This window comes from Hemicordylus capensis, chromosome 2 (genome assembly GCF_027244095.1).
Source record: "Hemicordylus capensis ecotype Gifberg chromosome 2, rHemCap1.1.pri, whole genome shotgun sequence".
Lineage (NCBI taxonomy): Eukaryota > Metazoa > Chordata > Lepidosauria > Squamata > Cordylidae > Hemicordylus > Hemicordylus capensis.
In genome coordinates this window covers 347,815,041-347,828,106 of record NC_069658.1, presented here as the reverse complement: position 1 = coordinate 347,828,106, position 13,066 = coordinate 347,815,041, and positions in this window count along the sequence as shown.

Sequence of the window (13,066 nt, the reverse complement as noted above, 5' to 3'; positions counted from 1 at the left end):
ACTCCTGTTTTTTGCAATGTCTGAATGCATGCATTCACAGCCTTGCAACCAAACCACAGGGTTCACTTTTCTTACCAAACTGGAATTTGGAGCTGGGATCACTCCTCAGTTTCACCACTCTAAACCTTTGTTAGAAGGGGCTGCCGTGTTGTCTGCATGCATCCGCCGCTATAACTGTGGTTATAGGTTATATGACCAGTGAGAGGCCAGCTTGGAGCATCACCAATAGCGGTTACGTTCTAGAGCTTACCCAGCACTCCATGGTGTGTTCCCTGACGGAATGCTACACCCCTCCCTGCGCACTTTCACTCTTATAATTTTAAAGGGCCAGCAGCACTACCAGGGGAGCACTGCTTGAAGTTTGTTATCACAGCCAGTAATCACACCCTCTCCATACTCCTGGCCAATTGTGAGCGATTTTCTGGAGCTGTGAAGCCATGCCCACAACCTGGCACCAGCATGGCTATACAAGTGGGTGGAACCAAGCTCAAAGGACCAGAAAGCGGGAGGGGAATCTCTAACCTGCCTCTGGAGTTTCCCAAACTGGGAATGGGGGGGCTGTGTGTGTCTGTGACGCAATCCCCAGTTTAGAATGTTAATTGCAAACTGCAGTTCTAAGCCAGTTCCTGTGATGTCTGAATGTGGCCTAAGAGTTTGCCTATTCAGAAAGCAGTATCCTCACTCTGAATCGAGTTAGCATATAGCCAAATTGAATTAGCTATACAGCATTATTATCATCCTCTTCACTGAGTGATTCCCAGTTCATTGGCATAACCATGTGACAGATCAAGGAATTGTTGCTCTCATTCTCAGTTGGCTTCATCTGCTCTCACTGCCATTCTCATGCAGCCAAATATGATTAGTCCTGTTCAGATATTATATTGTACATGAGTACAAGTGTCTCTGTTTTCATGCACAGTGTGCACGTGTGCAGTTCTGAATGCATGTACAGTTATTCACACAATATATTCAACACATATACAACAGTATACGTACTTCCTAACTGCACATGCTTTCATTTTAAAAGTTATCTTGGCTACAGGTCCCTAGAAATGCAGGGTACCAATAGAAACTATACTGTTGTATGTGTACTGAATATGTTGTGTGAATAACTGTATGTGCATACATATCTGTATATGAGTACACTGTACACAGACTGTATGCGCATTGAACATAACATGTGAATTGGGCTATTGACTGTTATAGCATCTTAAAGCCATCCATTCACAAAAATGATTCCTAGTTGCTGGAGACTAGGAAGAAGATTAAACAGAAATTAGAAAGGGAGGAAATGGCACAGAAGCAGCCTCTAATAAAGGAAACAATGGCAATGGACAGGATTGGGGGGCAGGGGAGAAGACGTTTCCAGGAAATATTTCTGTGCCTCAGCCTCTCTCTGACCTGAAACTTGGAATGTTCATTCAGCACAACCTTTATACTTGCAACTCCAGCAAATAAATACTTGCACTCCTGTAGCAATTGGCCCTGTGAGTAAAGTCCACTTTTGTGAACAGAGGTGGGTAAATAGACTGGCCAGACTGGATTATCTATGTTGGAGAACAGGAGAGGTCTGTTTGGCTCTGTTGTTCAGCTCTTATTTGTTTCCATCTCCTATTTGTTCATAGCTACTAATGGTGCAGCGGGAAAGTAACTTGCCTAGGGAGCAAGAGATAGTTGGTTTGAGTCCCTGCTGGTATAGTATGTTTCCCAGACTATGGAAAAATCCTATATCGGGCAGCAGTGATATAGGAAGGTGCTGAAAGGCATCATCTCATACTGTGTAGAAGGAAGGCAACGGTAAAAGCCCTCCTGTATTCTACCAAAGAAAACTACATGGCTCTGTGGTCGCCAGGACTCGACACCGACTCTACCACACAACAGCAATTAAATCTGTAATCCCCAGATCAACATGCTTCCTTCAGATGTACATAGAGAGGGAGGTGTGGAAAGTTAGAAATTCAATTGCATGAAGCCCTTTATTGATGAACAAGTATATGTAAAGTTTATTGTCAGATACAGCTTCTCTGCCACTTCTAAAGAAATGTTGTCTTGCTTTCTTATTCAGCTCCACCCCACCAACCTTTCAGGGATCCTCTGCAAAGTCCTCTCCCTGCCCCCCGCCCCCGTTAGGATGTGTCCCTAAATTAGAACAATCATTACAAGGAAGAAGATGGCAGGGCAGATGTGGTTAGCATTGCTTATATTTCCCATTCATTGTGAAAATAGATATGAGGAACCTACATGCTATTAGAAGGTCATAGGGAAGCAGGGAGTGGGACTAGTACCTCTCCATGGGCAAGATTTTGCCTCCAAGTTGCTGATCTCTATGTAGACATTTGTTGACCCTGAATATCACTTTTTATTGGAAGTTGCATATGGGTTATACATAGATATGAACCTGGAACACACACAAGTCAATAGGGCAGTCCTCACAGTTGTTTTAGACATTTAGGGCCATTCATACAAGTGACACTAGGGTAGGAGAAGTCCCCTATCCTAAACTGGGAGCAGAGCATGCTCCTGGTTTTTTTACCAGATAAAAACAAGGTCAGATGTGGGTGGCTTAATTGTCAGCCAAGACTCAGTGACGTAGGACGATTTTCCCACCCACCTCAATCAGAAGCTGTGAAAAGAATCTGGGTAAGACAAGTGTGCCCTACCCAGATTCTGTTCACAGTTTCCAAAGGAAGTAGGTGGGGAAATCATCCTACCCAACTGAAGTTTGACTGATGATCAAGCTCCCTGGCTCTGACCTTGTTTTGATCTAGTTTTTATCTGGTAAAAATTCAGGAGCCTGCCCTGCTCCCAAATTAGGGTAGGAGGCTTCTCCTACCCTACTGTCACTTGTGTGGATGACCCTAATGTCTGAAATCAGTTGAATTTGATATTTATTAGTCAATCTCTGTCAGTGGGTTCCTGAGAGAGAAGCAACATCAGGACACTCTGTGTGTGTTTGTGTGTGTCTTGAGAGTTATGGCTGGATGAAAGGAAAAAAGAAATAAAGCAATCTAATACTGCAGTACTGACAAAAGCTGCCATTATGGAAGTGATATTCCCCACTATATTGGGCTATTCACTATTGCCTATATGAGTAAGCACTCGCATTTATGCAAATTAACTATTGCCATGCGGAAGCAGAAGAGCAGCTGCTGTACCAAAAACAAATCACTGAAATATTGCAATGGTTCTGCTGAATTGCAATATTCAGCAAAAACAAATTGAAGTCAAAAAGGACTGGTAAGAGAAAACATGATTTCTAAATTTAGCATCATAACATACCACAGTCCAGGGTGATTCCAGGGGCCTGCTTCCTAGCTTTTTATGTTTAGCCAAGTTATGACTTCCTCATGTCCTCCCTGACATTTTAATATCCTCCTGCCTTTCTTGTCCCGTCATGTCAAAAAGAGCAAGTACTTGATATGCCTTTTGCCGATGAACACATTTGAGCTGTCAATATCAAAGACTCTGCTTTATAAAACACTAGCTGACCCCGCACAGAGCATCTGTGCGGCAGTACACTCTCCCCACCTTCAGGCCCAGTTTGTTCTCCCCCCAACCTTCTGCCTCAGTTAGTTCCCCCCCCTCTTAAGGCCCAGTTAGTTCTCAACCTTCTGCCCCAGTCTCCTCCGCTACCCCCACCTTCTGCCCCAGTCTCCTCCACCGCCCCCACCTTCTGCCCAGTTTCCTTCCCCACCCCCCACCTTCTGCCTCAGTCTCCTCCGCTACCCCACCTTCTGTCCCAGTCTCCTTCCCCACCCCCCACCTTCTGTCCCAGTCTCCTTCCCAACCTTCTGCCCCAGTCTCCTTCCCCACCCCCCACCTTCTGTCCCAGTCTCCTTCCCCACCCCCCACCTTCTGCCCAGTATCCTTCCCCACCCCCACCTTATGCCCCAGTCTCCTTCCCCACCCCCACCTTATGCCCCAGTCTCCTTCCCCACCCCCCACCTTCTGCCCCAGTCTCCTTCCCCACCCCCACCTTATGCCCCAGTCTCCTTCCCCACCCCCACCTTCTGTCCCAATCTCCTTCCCCACCCCCACCTTCTGCCCCAGTCTCCTCCGCTGCCCCACCTTCTGTCCCAGTCTCCGTCCCCACCCCCCACCTTCTGCCCCAGTCTCCTCTGCTGCCCCCACCTTCTGCCCCAGTCTCCTCCGCTGCCCCCACCTTCTGTCCCAGTCTCCTTCCCCACCCCCCACCTTCTGTCCCAGTCTCCTTCCCCACCTTCTGCCCCAGTCTCCTTCCCCACCCCCACCTTATGCCCCAGTCTCCTTCCCCACCCCCACCTTCTGTCCCAGTCTCCTTCCCCACCCCCACCTTCTGCCCCAGTCTCCTCCACTGCCCCCACCTTCTGTCCCAGTCTCCTCTGCTGCCCCCACCTTCTGTCCCAGTCTCCTTCCCCACCCCTACCTTCTGCCCCAGTCTCCTCCGCTGCCCCCACCTTCTGTCCCAGTCTCCTTCCCCACCCCCACCTTCTGCCCCAGTCTCCTCCGCTGCCCCCACCTTCTGCCACAGTCTCCTCCACCGCCCCCACCTTCTGTCCCAGTCTCCTTCCCCACCCCCCACCTTCTGCCCCAGTCTCCTCCGCTGCCCCCACCTTCTGTCCCAGTCTCCTTCCCCACCCCCCACCTTCTGCCCCAGTCTCCTCCGCTGCCCCCACCTTCTGTCCCAGTCTCCTTCCCCACCCCGCACCTTCTGTCCCAGTCTCCTTCCCCACCCCCCACGCCGGGCCGAGTGTTCAGAATGTGTGGCTCTGTCCACCCGCCCACCCCGTCTCCGGCAGGGCCTGAGTGCGGCCGCCAGCCGCCGCCAGCGGGGCCCGAGTGCGGCCGCCAGCCGCCGCCAGCCGCCGCCTGCGGGGCCCGAGTGCGGCCGCCAGCCGCCGCCAGCGTGGCCCGAGTGCGGCCGCCAGCCGCCGCCAGCGGGGCCCGAGTGCGGCCGCCAGCCGCTGCCTGCGGGGCCCGAGTGCGGCCGCCGCCGCCTGTGGGGCCCGAGTGTGGCCGCCGCCGCCAGCGAGGCAGAGTGCGGCCGCCAGCCACCGCCTGCAGGGCCCGAGTGCGGCTGCCAGCCTCCAGCCTCCGCCTCACCTCCGCAGTCGGGCCCACCTGGCTCCTCGGCCATGGCCGCCACCGCCGTTCTCCTGGGTGCGCCAGCCAATCAGGCGCCCCACAGCCCAGCCAATCAGCTGGGCTGCCGGGACGCATTTTTCCTGGGCACACCCAGGAGAATTATATATATAGATACCGTGTGAGACCCACATGGGCTAGTGGTGGCATGAACCCTTTGTTTTCTTATTCAGACCAATGTAAACAGTGTGTGGATTATGTCCAGTGACTCTGCTAGCATTCTTATGGGACTGTCTGGTTCAATGTGAATGCTAAATTCCAAAATGGTGGAGAGGCTGTCCAGTAACAGGATGTAGCATTGACTTGTCCTGTGACAGCATTGTAGCTTCTCTGCCATTATTGCATATTGACTGGTGTCTTATCTAAATAGGCACCGTGGAGTATCATCAGTGCACAACATCTTGTCTGAGTTCTCAGTGGTGCTGCAGATGTGGTGCTTAGGTTGCTAGGTTATCTATTATATACTGGTATGTTTTGCTTTCTCTTGTATTTTTTGGATTGCATAGGAGTATTGGCTACAGGTGTGCACAAATTGGTTTTTGATATTCAATTCAACCTCAGATTGAATCAATGAATTGAACTGAAAATTCACACACACAAAAATAGGGAACAATGGGAAACTCAAATCACCCCATTGTTGCCCATTACATAGGTCCTAAGGACAACAAAGTGGGTTGGGTGGTAGAGAGTGATGGGTGCTACCTACCACCCAACCCACAAAAGAAATGGGCATTTAGGCAAGCAGCTGATTAAAAAAAAAACTTAACCCCCCCCCCAAAAAAAACCTGCATAGGATCCTATGGGGGTTTAGGTTTTTAAAATTTTAAAATTGCCCTCTTCTTTTTTCTACCAGTTCAGTGGTAGGTAGCCATACCACCCAACCCACACCCACACCATCATGCCATACCACCCAACCCACTTTGGTATCCCTATGGTCTACCCATGGGTAACAAAAGAGTTATATAAGTTCCCCATTGTTCCCTATGGGCTAGACAAGCAGAGTACACTGCACACATTTTGTAGCGCTGCTTTGAAAAACAACACTGCAGAACAGAAGCAGCACACACAGACCCTCCCAACAAAGAACAACACATTTTGTTAAACACACAGTCCAAAGATGGCCAAAAAACGAAGCACTGACCCAGAATCTGCCGCCAACCACAGTGCTTGCGCTGCAGTAACATCATTGGCACAAGTTGCTCTCTCACACACAATTATGACTCTGTCCTTACTTGCAACAGCTGCCACAGCACAACAGCACCCTCAGCAGCAAGAAAGCATAGCCATAAGCTCAACTACAGCAATGTTTCCAGCCACATGTTGACTGAGTGAGTACACCTTGCAATGCAGATTGCAGAGGAGACAAGAGCAGTGGTAACTAACAAGTTACTCTTAAAGCCAGACATGGAGCTTATCTCACATCAATAATCAGGGAAATATTACAGAAAAAGAGAGCTGAGCTGCCACTGTCCATTTCTCACCACAACACCATTTCACAAACAGACCAAACCACAACTTAAGGCAGGCAGGCAGGCACCCAAATTCTGCCTTTGTCAATCTGAGATCAGGCAAAACCGGATAATTATAGCAGCAATAGGTAGCACAACATTATCACAAATTGAGTCCTATTGATTTCAATGAGACTTTAGCCATATTCACACATTATGTACAACAAGGATACAGTATACACAGGTACAGAACTGTACACTTGTATGGTTATTCACACATTGAGTTAAAGACAAGTAAAGCAATACACTTTAAATCTATTTCGCACATTTCATGGGACCTGTTTCACTTAAAGTGAACATTAATGTACAGTCATCACACAAAAACATGTGCCTTTGTACAGACATATGTACACTAGTGCAACATAATGTTGGAACAATGGTGTTTGATTCTAAGAGAATGCCTTCTTCTGCACGATCCCCACTACACGTTAAAGTCATCTGAGGAAGTCCATCTCCAGTTACCACCAACAGGTCTGGTGGCAACTCAGAGACGGGCCTTCTCTGTAGCTGCTCCTGGCCTGTGGAATTCACTTCCAGCAGAAATCCATAAACTGAGTTCATTATTGGCCTTCTGGAGAGCCCTCTCTGTTTGGCTTGGCCTTCCAGGGTTTTTAAACTGTTTTTAAACTGTAAAGGTTCAGCCTGGTTTTCCAGGGTTTTACAAACTCTTTTAATTGTTTTAATAATGGTTTTAAGTTTTTTATTTTAATAGTTAATTGATTTTAGTTTGTTTTAATGTAAAGCACCCTGTGCTATTTTTGGAAGGGCAGTATAGAAATAAAATAAAATAAATAAATAAATAAATAAATAAATAAATAAATAAATAAATAACTTTCTTTTTCTGGATTCTGCCCTCTGTTTTAAATTAAATGGTTTTAAGAAAGGATACAACAATTCTCTCCCAATATCTATTTAGTTTCTTTTTTTATTTTGATTCTCTGCCTAAAAAAAATGAGCTGGATTTATTAGACGATATTATGCTGGACATGTTAATGTAAGTTAACAGTTAGGTGCCTTAGGCTTCATTCCTAAACAAACCTCCTAGGGAATAAGTCCAATCGAACTTACTAGCACTTGCTTCTATAACATGCTTAGTTAGGCGTGTGGTATAACTATCATATTTTTTACACATTAAATTCTTTGGCTATTGCCTTAGGCCACATACCATTCAAAAGTGTCCTATAATTTAAACTATCTTGGATGCCTGTATGACTAATATTGAGACAGATTTGTGAAGTGTGAAATGTTAATATTCAGAAATAAAATAGTTCTGAAAAATCTGAATTGAATAAATGGCAGTAAAGAACTGGTCTACAACCTCTTCAAACCAGTAGGAAAAAAGTATTATTTAGAGCAAAAACAATTTATAATGTTCTATTTTGAAAACATATCCTTATTCATTTTATCTCAAGAATTCAGGAAGGTAAGAATTGGGCAAAACCCCATTCTTCTGTTTCCCCATCCATTGCCTGATCATTCAATCAGTACAAATACAGAAGGAAATGTTGTAGAGTGAAATGTTTCGTGCATCTAATTGTTATTCATTCCTTCAGCATGGACTTAAATAAACTATTAATTCTAATTAATTTCTAGGAGTGATAATGATAGTGTAAAATGCACCCAAGAGATTTCACTGGAAAATAAAATGTAGCAAACTAACAGGTTAATAATGAGTTGGAAGAATGTGTGTAGAGACTTAAGTAGAACACATCTCTTTTGCATAGGCAAATCAGAATTATGGCAACATATTCCTACTACTCTACAAGGAATCAAAGCAATTAAATCCATTACGTATCCTGTTGCCATTTGATGTGCACAGCAGAGGTGACAGAAAGTGAACTGTGAAGGAGGCAGCAGAGGAACAGTGTTTACTGCAGACTTCCCCAGATTTCTCTTCACTGAGGTATGCAGGGGCGTAACTATAATAAGGCAAGGGGAGACAGTTGTCTGAGGGCCCACTGCCTTGGCCCCCCCCCAAGGCAAGTCACATGACTGACTCCCCCAGCTGCACACCCGCCCAGGCTTCCTTCAGTTGTATTCATCCTATGAAATTGATGTGAGTGTTAAGACCTGGAGCTACCAGAACAGCATGTTCTCTCTCTCTCTCTCTCTCTCTCAATTTTACTATGCTTTTTGTTACCACTATTCAGCCTCATTTAAGATTTCTTTACTTCATGAGCTGAGCTTTAGTGAGGGGGGGCATTTTAAATTTTTGTCTCTGGTAGGGGTGTGTCTGGACCGGTCCGGAGGCCATTCTAGAGGCCTCCGAACCAGTCCGGTTCCGAGCTGGTCCAGTGGCTAGGCTCGGAGGGGGGTTGTAGCTTTAAGGGTGGGGGGGTAGCACTTACCCCCCTCGCCACTCTTCCCCCTCCGGCGCTGTGAGAATTCCAAAAGTTTCTGGGGCGGCAGCGTTCTTCCCTGCCACCCCTGGCCCCATCGTTAGCCCGCTTGTGCTGCAATAGCCTCCACGCATGCGCCTATTCCAACGCGCATGCGCTCTCGCGGCGGCCGCACATGCGCTCCCTACACGTCACATGTTGTGTGACGTCTGCGGAGCGCGTGTGCGCACTCGTGGCGGCTGCACACGCGCTCCGCAGATGTCACACGTCAACGTGTGACGTGTAGGGAGCGCGCGTGCGGCCACCACGAGAGTGCACGCATGTCGGAACGGGTGCATGCGTGGAGGCTATTGCAGCGCGAGCGGGCTAACGACAGGGCCAGGGGCGGCAGGGAAGAACGCTGCCGCCCCAGAAACTTTTGGAATTCTCACAGCGCCGGAGGGGGAAGAGCAGCGAGGGGGGTAAGTGCTACCCCCCCGCCCTTAAAGCTACAACCCCCCCCCTCCCGTGCCCATCTGGACCGGTTCGGAAGGATGCACACTCCTAGTCTCTGGGCCCACTCCAACCTAGCTATGCCCCTGGAGGTATGCTCTTTGAACAAACACTTCACTCTTATGCCTAAAATGGTTTAGTTTAAGAATGTGGTGAATAAGAATGACTACCGTCACAGAAGGCCATCTCCTGTATTCCTGCATGAGTGGAAAAAAGCAAGCCTAAAGCAGTGACTAATGCAGACATGCAACAAGAGCCAACCTCCACTGAGGACTGTAATCAGGGGCATATCTAGGGTAGGGCAGGCAGGGCACGTGCCCCAGGCGCCACTTGAAGGGGGGCACCACTTTTCAAAATTATTTTTAAAAAAAATGGCTGCCAAAAACAAAATGGTCACCATGCATGATCAAATGGCCTCTGCGAGGCCCTAGGGCATGCCAGGCCTCACAGAGGACATTTGAGCATGCATGGCAACCTCCAAAATGGCCACCAGGCTGATCATTGCAGGCCCAAACAAGCCTGAAAATCAGCCTGGGATGGGCTGCGGTGGTGAATTAAGAGGCCGGCAGGGGGAGGGGGAACCTTTGCAGGAACTCTCCCCATGGCCTTTAGGAAGCCCCCCGAATGGGTTACAGGTAATTTTTTTAAAATTTAATATAAGTCACTGTACATATATTCAGTTTGGCACTATGTACATAGAATCAGGGCTTGTGAATACTGAGCTGAATGGTGAGTTTCTCTTTGAATCAGTGTGAAATCCTTAGTATTAAGGCCCACTGGGAGTTTCTTTCTCTCTTTCTCTCACTAGAATATATTCCAAGGAGTGACACAGTTTACTCTGCATATCCTTTAATTATTTTCAGAGTATCTGGGAAAAGTCAAATTCTCCATTTATTTTTAAAACTGATGTAATAGTGATGCTACAATGCATAGTAGACAATGAGACAGGCACTTCTGTTTAGTTTTCCAAGTACACCTCCACATAGTATCTGGGTATTTCATGAGCCCCAGCATACTGAAATTTGTAATTTTCCAGCATTTTTTGGTCTGGCGATGTCCACTGCTAAATAGTTTTTGAAATATTAAAAGATTAACCATCTTGACTTGTATTTTTCAGCTGATATTATGGTAAAGTTATCGGAAAGATGGATGTCAGATGTTTGGACAGGGGGCGCAATTTCAGTGCTTGCTCTAGGCACTATTTTCCCTCAATATGTCTCTGACTGTAATAACCACACAATATGGAGACAGGGCAGAATTATCTGTCATAAGCAAGCTGACTGTTTAGCGAAGATGAGAACAGTGAATCACACAGAGATGGGTATGGTACTTCAGTGCAATTAGATAGTTAGAAAGTGCCAGTTCTGTGTCAGTCCCCACACAGGAGATGGAGGAGAAAACAAATTTGTGGGTATGCATGGCAAGGAAGTGAGACCAAGCAGTGATGGCTGGCCAGGCCGAGCCACGCTGGGGCAGCCAATAGGAGGTAAACATTGGCCAGGTATATAAGCTGGAAGTTCGGTCCCTCAGCTACATTTACAAGGGAATTCAACATCTCCTCACCCACCCGAAAGTACAATGCAGGATCTGCTAGTCTTCTTGGCTGAATAGGAACTTTTTCACCCCAACCCACATGGACTTAGGGATGTGGGCTTTCCCCCCTACTCTGCACTGCTCAGCTGAGGGGGAGGTGGCAGTCGGGACCAATAGGTGCCTTCTAGTAACATCTAGGGTCAGCTACCCTTCAGGTGCCTCACTCTCTGAGCCCTCATCACTCAGTCCCAGCTCTGCTGGTAATATTGTTTGGTTCCTGAGCAGCTCCGCGCAGCAAAGCTGAGCAGTTATTTCTTGGGACCCTGGAGCAGGGTTGCCAGAACCTAAGGGGTATACTCGTGGGTCAAATGGGCCGTAAGCCAGAATTTGGCTTTTTAAAAGCCAAATCTGGCCACCTAGCCCTGGAGTCTCTTGTGGTGCCTTGTCATCAGAGCTGTCATTGCTCAACCACATCAGGTGTGGTGGTTGGTTCGGGTTTATGGCTCTCTTGCTCGCCAAAGCCTTCTGTGCACTCTACATGGAGCTGCCCTTTGGCTTTAGCTGATTCAGAATAATGCCACAAGGATGTTTGTGGGTGCCAGTTACTGCCTGTAACCCTAACCTTCCCACACAGCATCTCTCTGCTTATGAATGAGATGGTAGAGCCCAAGCTCAATTAAGTGTGCGGGGGTGAAGAATAACACAGTAAAAACCCCAGATTAGTGAGAGGCACTACTCTGTTTCTGTCAGGCGTAAAGATGCAACTCTACTTTTCAGACATATTTAACCAGAACTGAGGTTTATTCAACAAAAGGAAGGGGGTGATTAAAATGATTCCAACCGATATATAGTTTAAAATAAATCCCTAGCCCACACACAGTGAAAAGTAAACTCTTAAAGTCCAACAATTCAGTTGGGTCAGACTTGTCCCTCGCTCCACTCTTCTCCTGATGAGATCTGATGTTGTATCCCTGATTGTCTTCTTTTCCAGCTTGTCTTGTCTTCCTGCTTGGCTTCTTTCTCTGCTTTTCTTGTCTCTCTCACTCTGATCCTCTCAATCCAGGATTTGCCTGCTTTCTTCTAATTTCCTGTTCTTCTTTTCAGTTCAGCACTTTGCTCAGAAAAAAACCCCTCTCTCATCAGATCTACACTACAAACAAACAAACAAACAAACAATCGCATCTACCCTTGTGCTCCAACAGGGTGCTACACCCATACGGTTACATTCAAAAATATTACACCCATCATACTGTACCTTCACTGGTTACTAGTTTGCTCCTGGGCTCGATCCAAAATGCTGATCTATAAAGCCCTACACCATCACATGGCTTAGGATGGGAGTATCCGTTGGACTGCATCTGCCCATATGAACATGCCAGGGCCTTCATTTCATTCTCTCCTTGTGGCCCGCCAGTGACTGAGGTCTAGTTGACGGAGACCTTACACAGGGTCTTTTTGGTTGTGGTCCCTAAGCTTTCGAAAGCTTTCCAAGATGAGCTTTGTCATGCCCTCTCCCTCAGGCTTTTTAAAAAACACTGCAAACCCATCTTCTTAGACAGTCATTTTAGTTTTTATTCTTTTTCTGTTTCTAGGAAGTTTTTAATTTGTAAAATTTTAATTTGTAATTTGTAAAACTCCTGGTTTTAATTGCTCCTTGTTTTAAACTGAATTTTATTAACTGTATATTGTTTTATTGGTTTTATTGTATTGGTGAGCCACCCCAAGCAGCACTGCACTGAAGGAATGGGATACATTTTTTTTAACAACAACAACTACTACTACTATCTGTATGATGCAGCTGTACCACATAAGGTACAGCTATTCATGTAGTAGTAGACAGCCTAGCACCTACACACACACACACACACACACCAAGTAGGAGTGTAAAGTAATAAAACTGTGTTTCCAACATCTGGGGGATTATTTGAGTACTGCTCCTTACTTCATCCTAGTGATCAGAATAAACACACAAGGGACCCATCCTACCACACTTATATTCTATGGATTCAAATGACATGGCTTCTGGGGAAGAAAAAATCAGCATTACATTAACTGTTACTTTATCAGTACATC